The 13,794-nt window shown below is 32.8% G+C and overlaps 3 long non-coding RNA genes across 7 annotated transcripts; all 3 read left to right on the forward strand.

Annotated features, from left to right (window-relative positions):
• The first annotated feature begins 289 nt into the window (after window positions 1-289).
• On the forward strand, window positions 290-1,192 carry LOC120519506. Its single transcript, XR_005631553.1, has 3 exons — window positions 290-409; window positions 847-995; window positions 1,092-1,192. It is a non-coding gene; the product is annotated as an uncharacterized LOC120519506 (long non-coding RNA).
• Window positions 1,193-1,837: 645 nt separating this feature from the next.
• On the forward strand, window positions 1,838-4,010 carry LOC120519505. 3 transcript variants are annotated; one of them, XR_005631551.1, is made up of 4 exons: window positions 1,838-1,874; window positions 2,598-2,648; window positions 2,772-2,816; window positions 3,342-4,010. It is a non-coding gene; the product is annotated as an uncharacterized LOC120519505 (long non-coding RNA). The 3 variants fall into 3 exon arrangements; XR_005631550.1 differs by having other exon boundaries at window positions 3,774-4,010; XR_005631552.1 differs by lacking the exon at window positions 1,838-1,874 and adding an exon at window positions 2,156-2,337 and having other exon boundaries at window positions 3,774-4,010.
• Window positions 4,011-9,813: 5,803 nt separating this feature from the next.
• On the forward strand, window positions 9,814-13,493 carry LOC120519502. 3 transcript variants are annotated; one of them, XR_005631545.1, is made up of 7 exons: window positions 9,814-10,068; window positions 10,506-10,654; window positions 10,751-10,929; window positions 11,483-11,534; window positions 12,240-12,290; window positions 12,414-12,458; window positions 12,984-13,493. It is a non-coding gene; the product is annotated as an uncharacterized LOC120519502 (long non-coding RNA). The 3 variants fall into 3 exon arrangements; XR_005631544.1 differs by having other exon boundaries at window positions 13,416-13,488; XR_005631546.1 differs by having other exon boundaries at window positions 10,751-10,891; window positions 13,416-13,488.
• Window positions 13,494-13,794: the final 301 nt, after the last annotated feature.

Below are 13,794 nucleotides of genomic sequence, written 5' to 3' on the forward strand. Positions count from 1 at the left end.
GACATGTAGACTAGATTTAATCAAATCTTTTGCCTGTTATTTTTAATTTCATATTCCATATGTAATTGTTGGGCTTTAAGCTTGTGTAGAATTTGAGAGCTTTTCTTTAACAGATGTCTCCGGAGTAAAAATTAAGCGTTTTTAGTGTCCATTGCTTAATTAAGGTGATTAATTAACTAGTCTTGTATTGAGTTTAGGGCCTATATGACACTTAGGTTTTGGGTAAGTTGCCCCTTTTAGTACTCTTTGTGTCCTTAGGTTTTGGGTATGTTATGAGTTAGTACTCTCATCCTTTGAGGTTGGAGTCCCCCTTGCTTCTTTTCAGTGATTGAAGAGTTATTTTTTTGTGTGTATTGGGCCTTAGGCCTGTACGAGATTAGAGACCTTTTCTTTAACAGGTGTCTCTAGGGTAAGTAGATTTTTATCTCCTTGTTTATTTATTAGACATATAGACTAGATTTAATCAAATCCTGTTGGTTCGAAGCTCTTGAGTTTATTCTATCTTTTTCTTGTTATTTTATTTTAGTTTCCACTCTGTTTCAATATGATGAGTATTAGGCCTTAAGTTTAAGTAGAGTTTGAGACCCTTTCTTTTACAGGTGTCTCTGGAGTAAATCTTTTTGTCTGTTGTTTTTGTTTTCATATTCCTTATGTACTTATTAGGCTTTTGGCTTGTATGAATTTGAGACTTTTTCTTTAACAGATGTCTCTGGAGTAAAAGTTAAGCTTTTTTTAGTGTCCATTGCTTACTTTAGGTGATTAATTAGCTAGTCTTGTATTGAGTTTAGGGCCTATGTGACACTGTTGACCCCCTTTATCCTCTCATGTCTATTTTTGTGTCCTTAGGTTTTGGGTATGTTATGGGTTGGTACTCTCATCCTTTGAGGTTGGAGTCCCCCTTGCTTTTTTTCAGTGGTTGAAGAATTGTTTATTTGAGTTTTTTAGGCCTTAGGCCTGTACGAGGTTAGAGACCCTTTCTTTAAGTTGTCTCTAGGGTAAGTAGATTTTTATCTCCTTGTTTATCTTTTAGACATGTAGACTAGATTTAATCAAATCTCATTTTCCCATTTAAATATCATATTGCATTGCAGCAAAAACACTCAGCAAGGTTTTCCCTATAAGGAAGAAAAAAACCCATCATCTACCTTTTGAGCTGATGGCTCGTGGAACCCGAATTACAGATTTGACTCCTATGTAGCAGAACTGTTTGTTTAAACAACTCCTTATTCGGGTAATTTCCTTAGAGAGTTAATGTCTTTTGATTCTAAGGTGAGTAGATGGTTAGTTTTTTTGTAAGTTTAGGGTCTGTGTGACATTAGTGACCCCCTTTATCCTTAATCTTCCCTTTTTAGTTTGTCCCTTTAAGTTTAGAGTGTGTTGTGGATCCATTTCTTTATTTTAGTTTCCATTATGTTTCAATATGATGAGTATTAGGCCTTAAGTTTAAGTAGAGTTTGAGACCCTTTCTTTTACAGGTGTCTCTGGAATAAATCTTTTTGCCTGTTGTTTTTATTTTCATATTCCTTATGTACTTATTAGGCTTTAGGTTTGTATGAATTTGAGACTTTTTCTTTAGCAGATGTCTCTGGAGTAAAAGGTAAGCTTTTGTTTAGTGTCCATTACTTACTTTAGGTGATTAATCAACTAGTCTTGTATTGAGTTTAGGGCCTATGTGACACTGTTGACCCCCTTTATCCTCTCATGTCTATTTTTTGTGTCCTTAGGTTTTGGGTATGTTAGGGGTTGGTACTCTCATCCCTTGAGGTTGGAGTCCCCCTTGCTTTTTTTCGTGGTTGAAGAATTGTTTATTTGTGTTTTTTAGGCCTTAGGCCTGTGTGAGATTAGAGACCCTTTCTTTACCAGTTGTCTCTAGGGTAAGTAGATTTTTATCTCCTTCTTTATTTATTAGACATGTAGACTAGATTTAATCAGATCTTTTGCCTGTTATTTTTATTTTCATATTCCATATGTTTTTATTTTCATATTCCTTAATTGTAAGGCTTTAGGCTTGTATAAAATTTGAGAGCTTTTCTTTGACAGGTGTCTCCTGGAGTAAAAATTAAGCGTTTTTAGTGTCCATTGCTTAATTAAGGTGACTGATTAACTAGTCTTGTATTGAGTTTAGGGCCTATTTGACACTGTTGACCCCCTTTATCCTCTTATGCCTATTTTTTGTGTATCCTTAGGTTTTGGGTATGTTATGGGTTAGTACTCTCATCCATTGAGGTTGGAGTCCCCCTTGTTTCTTTTCAGTGATTAAAAAGTTGTTTCTTTTTGTGTATTAGGCCTTAGGCCTGTACGGGGTTAGAGACCCTTTCTTTAACAGGTGTCTCTAGGGTAAATAGATTTTTATTTCCTTATTTATTTATTAGACATGTAGACTAGATTTAATCAAATCCTGTTGGTTCGAAGCTCTTGAGTTTATTCTATCTTTTTCTTGTTATTTTATTTTAGTTTCCATTCTGTTTCAATATGATGAGTATTAGGTCTTAAGTTTAAGCAGAGTTTGAGACCCTTTCTTTTACAGGTGTCTCTGGAGTAAATCCTTTTGTCTGTTGTTTTGTTTTCATATTCCTTATGTACTTCTTATGCTTTAGGCTTGTATGAATTTGAGACTTTTTCTTTAACAGATGTCTCTGGAGTAAAAGGTAAGCTTTTCTTTAGTGTCCATTGCTTACTTAAGGTGATTAATTAACTAGTCTTGTATTGAGTTTAGGGCCTATGTGACACTGTTGACCCCCTTTATCCTCTCATGTCTATTTTTGTGTTAGGCCTGTACGGGATTAGAGACCCTTTCATTAACAGGTGTCTCTAGGGTAAGTAGATTTTTATTTCCTTATTTATTTATTAGACATGTAGACTAGATTTAATTAAATTCTTTTGGTTCGAGGCTCTTAGGTTTATTCTATTTCTTTTCTTGTTGTTTTATTTTAGTTTCCCTTGTGTTCCAATGTTGTTATCCTTCCTCCCTGTTTATGAAATTTGGGTTAAATTCTTTTTGTTGTTGGTGTTCTTTTAGATCATGGTCAAAAGGACCTTCCTTATATTAAAGTTGTTGATATTCATCCTTGTTAAAGGAATGATATTTTCTCCATTATGTGTCTTTATTGATCCCTTGTTCCTTGGCTTAGTAGTCTGGTTTCTCTAATGTAAGTGTCCCCACTAAGGTGAGTGAAGTTCCTAGAGTTGTTTTTTGCTCCAAGTTGTTATCTCATTCCTGCTGTGTGCATGGGAGAAAAGGTTACCTTTATTGCCCGGTTTTGGAATCCCTTTCCCCTTTTCCCACTGCCTCACAGTCCCAGTCCTGCAATTTCTCTTTGTTTTTGTCTTGTCTCCTCCAGGTTCTCCTGCCCTCAGGATCCTGGTCTGAGTCCTAGAACCTTAATATTTCAACCTCTATGGTTGGTGGAGAGAAGAGATTGAAAATACAAGACAAAACATTCATATGTCCATACATTTTAAAACCAGTTTTTGTAATTCGTTCAGTTTTTCCTTTTGGATATACTTATTCTTTTACAACAAGTTGTTTTGTCCTTTAATAAAAGCAAAGGAAACTTATCAAAAAGATATGTATTTTTTTATTCTTTTGTTTTCTTCAAAGGAAACTTATTTTCAGTCCATAATTATATTTGGGAAGGAAGGTTCATTAAATCCTTTTTAACAAGATTGTTTTGTTTTTGTAAAAAGTAAAGGAAACTTATTCAAAGGAAACTTATAAGGTTGTTATTGATATTCCTCTTTCTTTTGGTGTCTTTTATATTTTTGTTTTTTAGGTGTTAGTTGATCAAATCAGCATTGGGTGAAGGCCTTCCCTTAGTCCCCCAGCTTCTTCAACAAAACCATGATGGACCCCCCGAAAAATGTGATTTTCATTGAAGGGCCTTTCACATGCTAAATTTTGAAAAAAACTTTTATTTATTTGTTTCAAATTTTTGTTGGTTTAGTTTTAATAAACAGACCTTTGTTGTGTAAAAAAAGTTTTCTTGGTCTGTTATTTTAAAGAAGACACCTTTTAGATGAATATCTTGTAAGAGCATAACAGTGAATGGAGTCTGTCATATCATACAATTCAAGACATCCTTCTTGCATGACATAATTTCAGACATTCTTATACAAGATATCTTATATTTTATGGTTTCCATTTCCTTTACATGAAATAAGTTAAAGTTTCTTTGTATAAGTTATTGAGATATCTTTTCTTAGGGTGAGTATCTTATTTTCTTTATGTTTCTCAAACAGCATACATTTTCTTTATCCAGCATTTCATTCTTAGTTTCTCAAATATTTCCTTCTTGTTACCATCTTTTATATAACATGGTTACGAACATTCTTATTTAAGGTAAGTATCTTATACTTTAATTTCAGGCATCCTTCTTTAAGGTAAGTATATTGTTCTTTATAGTTTCCATTTCTTTTACATGGAATGGTTTAAAGCATCCTTATTTAGGTTATTGAAATATCCTTATCTTAAGGTAAGTATCTTATTTACTTTGTTTCTTAAGAAGCATACATTCTTTATCCTGCATGTATTTCCTTTACATGACATAAGTTAGAACATCTTTCGTTAGGTTGTTGAGGTATCTTTGCTTAAGATAAGTATCTTTTTTACTTTGTTTCTTAGAAAGCTTAGAAAAGCATATATTTTCTTTATCAGGTATTCATATCCTTTATATGACAGTTTTAAAAACATTTCTTATGCGATGTTAACCTTGTTGCTTATAAAACAGTTTTTTTATTTTGCTTTATAACATTTTAGTTAACACAAGGCATCCTATTCTAAAGCAATTCTCTTATGCTTTAAACATCCAGGTATCAGCATTTTTGTTTTTTACTTTGTTTCTTAGAAAAACATATATTTTCTTTATCAGGTATTCATATCCTCTATATGACAGTTTTAAAAACATTTCTTATGCGATGTTAACCTTATTGCTTATAAAACAGTTTCTTTATTTTGCTTTATAATATTTTAGTTAACACAAGGCATCCTATTCTAAAGCAATTCTCTTATGCTTTAAACATCCAGGTATCAGCATTTTTGTTTTTTACTTTGTTTCTTAGAAAAGCATATATTTTCTTTATCAGGTATTCATATCCTTTATCTGACAGTTTTAAAAACATTTCTTATGCAATGTTAACCTCGTTGCTTATAAAACAGTTTCTCTATTTTGCTTTATAACATTTTAGTTAACACAAGGCATCCTATTCTAAAGCAATTCTCTTATGCTTTAAACATCCAGGTATCAGCATTTTTGTTTTTTACTTTGTTTCTTAGAAAAGCATATATTTTCTTTATAGGTATTCATATCCTTTATCTGACAGTTTTAAAAACATTTCTTATGCAATGTTAACCTCGTTGCTTATAAAACAGTTTCTTTATTTTGCTTTATAACATTTTAGTTAACACAAGGCATCTTATTGTATCTTTGCTTAAGATAAGTATCTTTTTTACTTTGTTTCTTAGAAAGCTTAGAAAAGCATATATTTTCTTTATCAGGTATTCATATCCTTTATATGACAGTTTTAAAGACATTTCTTATGCGATGTTAACCTTGTTGCTTATAAAACAGTTCCTTTATTTTGCTTTATAACATTTTAGTTAACACAAGGCATCTTATTCTAAAGCAATTCTCTTATGCTTTAAACATCCAGGTATCAGCATTTTTGTTTTTTACTTTGTTCCTTAGAAAAGCATATATTTTCTTTATCAGGTATTCATATCCTTTGTTCTGACAGTTTTAAAAACATTTCTTATGCAATGTTAACCTCGTTGCTTATAAAACAGTTTCTTTATTTTGCTTTATAACATTTTAGTTAACATAAGGCATCTTATTCTAAAGCAATTCTCTTATGCTTTAAATATCCAGGTATCAGCATTTTTGTTTTTTACTTTGTTTCTTAGAAAAGCATATATTCTCTTTCTCAGGTATTCATATCCTTTATATGACAGTTTTAAAAACATTTCTTATGCGATGTTAACCTTATTGCTTATAAAACAGTTTCTTTATTTTGCTTTATAACATTTTAGTTAACACAAGGCATCTTATTCTAAAGCAATTCTCTTATGCTTTAAACATCCAGGTATCAGCATTTTTGTTTTTTACTTTGTTTCTTAGAAAAGCATATATTTTCTTTATCAGGTATTCATATCCTTTATCTGACAGTTTTAAAAACATTTCTTATGCAATGTTAACCTCGTTGCTTATAAAACAGTTTCTCTATTTTGCTTTATAACATTTTAGTTAACATAAGGCATCTTATTCTAAAGCAATTCTCTTATGCTTTAAATATCCAGGTATCAGCATTTTTGTTTTTTACTTTGTTTCTTAGAAAAGCATATATTCTCTTTCTCAGGTATTCATATCCTTTATATGACAGTTTTAAAAACATTTCTTATGCGATGTTAACCTTATTGCTTATAAAACAGTTTCTTTATTTTGCTTTATAACATTTTAGTTAACACAAGGCATCTTATTCTAAAGCAATTCTCTTATGCTTTAAACATCCAGGTATCAGCATTTTTGTTTTTTACTTTGTTTCTTAGAAAAGCATATATTTTCTTTATCAGGTATTCATATCCTTTATCTGACAGTTTTAAAAACATTTCTTATGCAATGTTAACCTCGTTGCTTATAAAACAGTTTCTCTATTTTGCTTTATAACATTTTAGTTAACACAAGGCATCTTATTCTAAAGCAATTCTCTTATGCTTTATGATTTTCAAGTTCAAGTGTTCTTGTTTAAGTGATCAGGATATTCTTATTGAAAATAATCATTTTATTTTCTTGTAATTCTTATACTTTAAAACATCCAAGTATCAACATTTCTGTTTAGCAAACACACTCTTTGGTTTACTTTGTAACATTAAAATTAGCATTTCTTTTTCGTAACATCTTTATACCTTCTTGCTTTTTATGAGAATGATAGGAGAGTAGATAAGAATAAAATCATAAATAAAAGACAGTTCCAAAAAAAACTTTTCAAAAAAGGTTGCACCAGACGCGTTTCGCTTGTAAAAGCTCATCAGTGGATTTATGCAAATAAAATAAAATTGTAAAGATTGAAATCACAAGAATAGTTTGTCAGATGAGATCCGAAAAAGTCAGATGGTGACATATAGTCACATGATTCTGAAAGCATCATTTGTTTTTTTGAAAAAGAAAGAATAGGCATTTTCCACACTAAAGGTACTGAAGTGGTACCCCCGAAGGAGTAAGGCACAATAGGATCTGGCTAGGTTAGGTTTTTTATTAGTATACACCTCAAGGGCATACACCGTTGATTAGAGTGATCTTACGAGCACTATGTAAACCAGACAGCTTACACAAAGAAACTGCCTGGTGGTGGCACTCTCGCTTTTTGCGCCCGCCACTCTTTCCCAGTTGTGCTTCAAAATGCCATATAATATAATATATAATATAAAATATATAGTATAAGTATAAGTATTATGTTAATCTCCTTCGTAAAAGGTGTCCTTTATTTTTTGTATCAAGCCTTGTAGTTATCAAGGTTGCAGTCAGGTTATTTTTTTGCTTTTTGTATGAATAAAATCATGCAAATTATCAAAGATTAGAAATAATTCTTATTGCATGAGTTGATTTTGCTGTTTCTCTCTTGTAGCAGGGTAGGGCATTTTTTCAAAATCCCACTGTGTGCTCCTGCAGTCTTGCCTGCACCAAATTATTTTTACATATTTAGTTGAAAATAAACCATGCATATCCCTTCTTACTGGGTTTGAGTTTTTTTGCATGTTTAAATTTTTCCTTTTTCCATTTATTTTTTGTTTTAGGAATTTTTTTCAACAACTGTTCTTTGCACCTTTCGTGCGTTAGTTTTTTTATCCCGCGGGGGATACATTTCTTTCTTTTCTATCGTTTTGATACTGGATTTCCAAATTTTTGTATAATCAATGTCCAAATGTCAAACTATTCCGTGTCAAAGTACCCTTTTGTGCCTCCTTTAGGCAACGTTTTAAGTTCAAGCCTGCTTTTTCCATCCGTTCCGATTTCAATCCGCGAAAAACAACTCCTTAGCTAGTCCTCCAAACATTTCCTTTAAAACATTCTTTTATTTTGCCACAATCCATTCCTTCTAATCAACTTTCTGTCCAATCCGTTACCGCCCGGAGTAACAAATCTAGACCTGTCTTTTCAAGTTCACAATTACTGTGTCCCATTCATTTCATTCAAAAATCACGATCAATCATCTTTGTCCATTTTCTCTAGCAAATCTGAAGAATCCATCATATTTTATAAAACAGTCTATTTTCCAACAATACTTTATGTTCAACTCGTTCCCGCCCGGGTTAACAAGTTCCAACAACCGTTTAAAAGCACATGGCTGCCGCCATTATTACATTTCTCTTTCTCACGGATTCCTTTCTTTTTCATCATGTAGCCAACATAATTTGCATATACTTTCTTTTTCTCAATATACAGTATCAATTAAGTTCTTTTGTATAACATTGGTCATTGACTTTCTCTCAAGTTGTCATATTGCATTGCATAAAAACTCGACATAGCTTTCCCTATAAGGAATAGAAAAAACCGCCATCTACCTTTGAGCTGGTGGCTCGTGGAACCCGAATTTCAGATTTGATTCTTCTTAAGATGTGTAGTATTCTCTAAAGAAAAGTTTTTTATTTTGCAAGATTTTAAATATTAAACACTTTTTTTTAAAAAATGATTTCAAATTGTTAACTAATTTTGAGCGTTGTTTGCTCTCTGTAAGTCCTATTTGGAATGATTCAAACACTCGACCGTTGTCCAAGTGCCTTTTGTCATGCTCCGCCCCGAAAGGGGACCTCCCTATGTTTAAATTTCAAATAATCACTTCCATGATGCATTTCACTACCTCCTCTTGTTAGAATCAGGAGGGAGGGGCAGTATTTTTTTAAAAAAATGCATCATTTGAATGCTGTCTTAGTTAAAGTGTCCTTTCTATGTGTCCTTCCCTTTTCTTTCAATAGAGTGTCCCTTGTATCTTACTTATGGGTGATGTTATAACAGATGCTATTCCTGTATGTGATAGAGATGTTTGTCTATACAAATCTTTATTCTGAGTATTTTCCTTAGAAAGTTAATGTCTTTTATTCCTAAGGTGAGTAGATGATTAATTTTCCTGTAAGTTTAGGGTCTAATAGACATCAGCGACCCCCTTTATCCTTGGTCTTCCCTTCTAGGTTGTCCCCTTGGGTTTCAAGTGTGTTGTAAAACAATGCAATTACTTTAATGAGGTTATCTCCTTCTTGTCCCTCCTTTAAAATTGAGAGTCTGTCCCTTTATGGGTGTCAGGCCTTGAATTTGAATAGAGTCTGAGACCCTTTCTTGTATAGGTATCTCTGAAATAAACTTTAAAATTAAATCTTGATTGTCCATTGCTTACTTAAGATGATTAATTAATTAGTCCTGTCTTGAGTTTAGGGCCTATGTGACACTGTTGACCCCCTTTATCCTCTCATGTCTATTTTTTTGTCTCCTTAAATTTTGGGTATGTTGTGGGTTAGTATCCTCATCCCTTGAGGTTGGAGTCCCCCTTGTTTCTTTTCAGTGATTGAAGAGTTGTTTGTGTTTTTTTAGGCCTTAGGCCTGTACGAGATTAGAGACCCTTTCTTTAATGGTTGTCTCTAGGGTAAGTAGATTTTTATCTCCTTATTTATTTATTAGACATGTAGACTAGATTTAATCAAATCTTTTGCCTGTTATTTTTAATTTCATATTCCATATGTAATTGTTGGGCTTTAAGCTTGTGTAGAATTTGAGAGCTTTTCTTTAACAGATGTCTCCGGAGTAAAAATTAAGCGTTTTTAGTGTCCATTGCTTAATTAAGGTGATTAATTAACTAGTCTTGTATTGAGTTTAGGGCCTATATGACACTGTTGGCCCCCTTTATCCTCTTATGTCTATTTTTTGTGTCCTTAGGTTTTGGGTATGTTATGGGTTAGTACTCTCATCCTTTGAGGTTGGAGTCCCCCTTGCTTCTTTTCAGTGATTGAAGAGTTATTTTTTTGTGTGTATTGGGCCTTAGGCCTGTACGAGATTAGAGACCTTTTCTTTAACAGGTGTCTCTAGGGTAAGTAGATTTTTATCTCCTTGTTTATTTATTAGACATATAGACTAGATTTAATCAAATCCTGTTGGTTCGAAGCTCTTGAGTTTATTCTATCTTTTTCTTGTTATTTTATTTTAGTTTCCACTCTGTTTCAATATGATGAGTATTAGGCCTTAAGTTTAAGTAGAGTTTGAGACCCTTTCTTTTACAGGTGTCTCTGGAGTAAATCTTTTTGTCTGTTGTTTTTGTTTTCATATTCCTTATGTACTTATTAGGCTTTTGGCTTGTATGAATTTGAGACTTTTTCTTTAACAGATGTCTCTGGAGTAAAAGTTAAGCTTTTTTTAGTGTCCATTGCTTACTTTAGGTGATTAATTAGCTAGTCTTGTATTGAGTTTAGGGCCTATGTGACACTGTTGACCCCCTTTATCCTCTCATGTCTATTTTTGTGTCCTTAGGTTTTGGGTATGTTATGGGTTGGTACTCTCATCCTTTGAGGTTGGAGTCCCCCTTGCTTTTTTTCAGTGGTTGAAGAATTGTTTATTTGAGTTTTTTAGGCCTTAGGCCTGTACGAGGTTAGAGACCCTTTCTTTAAGTTGTCTCTAGGGTAAGTAGATTTTTATCTCCTTGTTTATCTTTTAGACATGTAGACTAGATTTAATCAAATCTCATTTTCCCATTTAAATATCATATTGCATTGCAGCAAAAACACTCAGCAAGGTTTTCCCTATAAGGAAGAAAAAAACCCATCATCTACCTTTTGAGCTGATGGCTCGTGGAACCCGAATTACAGATTTGACTCCTATGTAGCAGAACTGTTTGTTTAAACAACTCCTTATTCCGGGTAATTTCCTTAGAGAGTTAATGTCTTTTGATTCTAAGGTGAGTAGATGGTTAGTTTTTTTGTAAGTTTAGGGTCTGTGTGACATTAGTGACCCCCTTTATCCTTAATCTTCCCTTTTTAGTTTGTCCCTTTAAGTTTAGAGTGTGTTGTGGATCCATTTCTTTATTTTAGTTTCCATTATGTTTCAATATGATGAGTATTAGGCCTTAAGTTTAAGTAGAGTTTGAGACCCTTTCTTTTACAGGTGTCTCTGGAATAAATCTTTTTGCCTGTTGTTTTTATTTTCATATTCCTTATGTACTTATTAGGCTTTAGGTTTGTATGAATTTGAGACTTTTTCTTTAGCAGATGTCTCTGGAGTAAAAGGTAAGCTTTTGTTTAGTGTCCATTACTTACTTTAGGTGATTAATCAACTAGTCTTGTATTGAGTTTAGGGCCTATGTGACACTGTTGACCCCCTTTATCCTCTCATGTCTATTTTTTGTGTCCTTAGGTTTTGGGTATGTTAGGGGTTGGTACTCTCATCCTTTGAGGTTGGAGTCCCCCTTGCTTTTTTTCGTGGTTGAAGAATTGTTTATTTGTGTTTTTTAGGCCTTAGGCCTGTACGAGATTAGAGACCCTTTCTTTACCAGTTGTCTCTAGGGTAAGTAGATTTTTATCTCCTTCTTTATTTATTAGACATGTAGACTAGATTTAATCAGATCTTTTGCCTGTTATTTTTATTTTCATATTCCATATGTAATTGTAAGGCTTTAGGCTTGTATAAAATTTGAGAGCTTTTCTTTGACAGGTGTCTCCTGGAGTAAAAATTAAGCGTTTTTAGTGTCCATTGCTTAATTAAGGTGACTGATTAACTAGTCTTGTATTGAGTTTAGGGCCTATTTGACACTGTTGACCCCCTTTATCCTCTTATGCCTATTTTTTGTGTATCCTTAGGTTTTGGGTATGTTATGGGTTAGTACTCTCATCCATTGAGGTTGGAGTCCCCCTTGTTTCTTTTCAGTGATTAAAAAGTTGTTTCTTTTTGTGTATTAGGCCTTAGGCCTGTACGGGGTTAGAGACCCTTTCTTTAACAGGTGTCTCTAGGGTAAATAGATTTTTATTTCCTTATTTATTTATTAGACATGTAGACTAGATTTAATCAAATCCTGTTGGTTCGAAGCTCTTGAGTTTATTCTATCTTTTTCTTGTTATTTTATTTTAGTTTCCATTCTGTTTCAATATGATGAGTATTAGGTCTTAAGTTTAAGTAGAGTTTGAGACCCTTTCTTTTACAGGTGTCTCTGGAGTAAATCCTTTTGTCTGTTGTTTTTGTTTTCATATTCCTTATGTACTTCTTATGCTTTAGGCTTGTATGAATTTGAGACTTTTTCTTTAACAGATGTCTCTGGAGTAAAAGGTAAGCTTTTCTTTAGTGTCCATTGCTTACTTAAGGTGATTAATTAACTAGTCTTGTATTGAGTTTAGGGCCTATGTGACACTGTTGACCCCCTTTATCCTCTCATGTCTATTTTTGTGTTAGGCCTGTACGGGATTAGAGACCCTTTCATTAACAGGTGTCTCTAGGGTAAGTAGATTTTTATTTCCTTATTTATTTATTAGACATGTAGACTAGATTTAATTAAATTCTTTTGGTTCGAGGCTCTTAGGTTTATTCTATTTCTTTTCTTGTTGTTTTATTTTAGTTTCCCTTGTGTTCCAATGTTGTTATCCTTCCTCCCTGTTTATGAAATTTGGGTTAAATTCTTTTTGTTGTTGGTGTTCTTTTAGATCATGGTCAAAAGGACCTTCCTTATATTAAAGTTGTTGATATTCATCCTTGTTAAAGGAATGATATTTTCTCCATTATGTGTCTTTATTGATCCCTTGTTCCTTGGCTTAGTAGTCTGGTTTCTCTAATGTAAGTGTCCCCACTAAGGTGAGTGAAGTTCCTAGAGTTGTTTTTTGCTCCAAGTTGTTATCTCATTCCTGCTGTGTGCATGGGAGAAAAGGTTACCTTTATTGCCCGGTTTTGGAATCCCTTTCCCCTTTTCCCACTGCCTCACAGTCCCAGTCCTGCAATTTCTCTTTGTTTTTGTCTTGTCTCCTCCAGGTTCTCCTGCCCTCAGGATCCTGGTCTGAGTCCTAGAACCTTAATATTTCAACCTCTATGGTTGGTGGAGAGAAGAGATTGAAAATACAAGACAAAACATTCATATGTCCATACATTTTAAAACCAGTTTTTGTAATTCGTTCAGTTTTTCCTTTTGGATATACTTATTCTTTTACAACAAGTTGTTTTGTCCTTTAATAAAAGCAAAGGAAACTTATCAAAAAGATATGTATTTTTTTATTCTTTTGTTTTCTTCAAAGGAAACTTATTTTCAGTCCATAATTATATTTGGGAAGGAAGGTTCATTAAATCCTTTTTAACAAGATTGTTTTGTTTTTGTAAAAAGTAAAGGAAACTTATTCAAAGGAAACTTATAAGGTTGTTATTGATATTCCTCTTTCTTTTGGTGTCTTTTATATTTTTGTTTTTTAGGTGTTAGTTGATCAAATCAGCATTGGGTGAAGGCCTTCCCTTAGTCCCCCAGCTTCTTCAACAAAACCATGATGGACCCCCCGAAAATGTGATTTTCATTGAAGGGCCTTTCACATGCTAAATTTTGAAAAAAACTTTTATTTATTTGTTTCAAATTTTTGTTGGTTTAGTTTTAATAAACAGACCTTTGTTGTGTAAAAAAAGTTTTCTTGGTCTGTTATTTTAAAGAAGACACCTTTTAGATGAATATCTTGTAAGAGCATAACAGTGAATGGAGTCTGTGACAGTTTTAAAACATTTCTTATGCAATGTTAACTTCGTTGCTTATAAAACAGTTTCTTTGTTTTGCTTTATAACATTTTAGTTAACATACAAATAC

The sequence above is a fragment of the Polypterus senegalus genome, unplaced genomic scaffold, assembly GCF_016835505.1.
Source record: "Polypterus senegalus isolate Bchr_013 unplaced genomic scaffold, ASM1683550v1 scaffold_1476, whole genome shotgun sequence".
Taxonomy (NCBI): Eukaryota; Metazoa; Chordata; class Cladistia; order Polypteriformes; family Polypteridae; genus Polypterus; species Polypterus senegalus.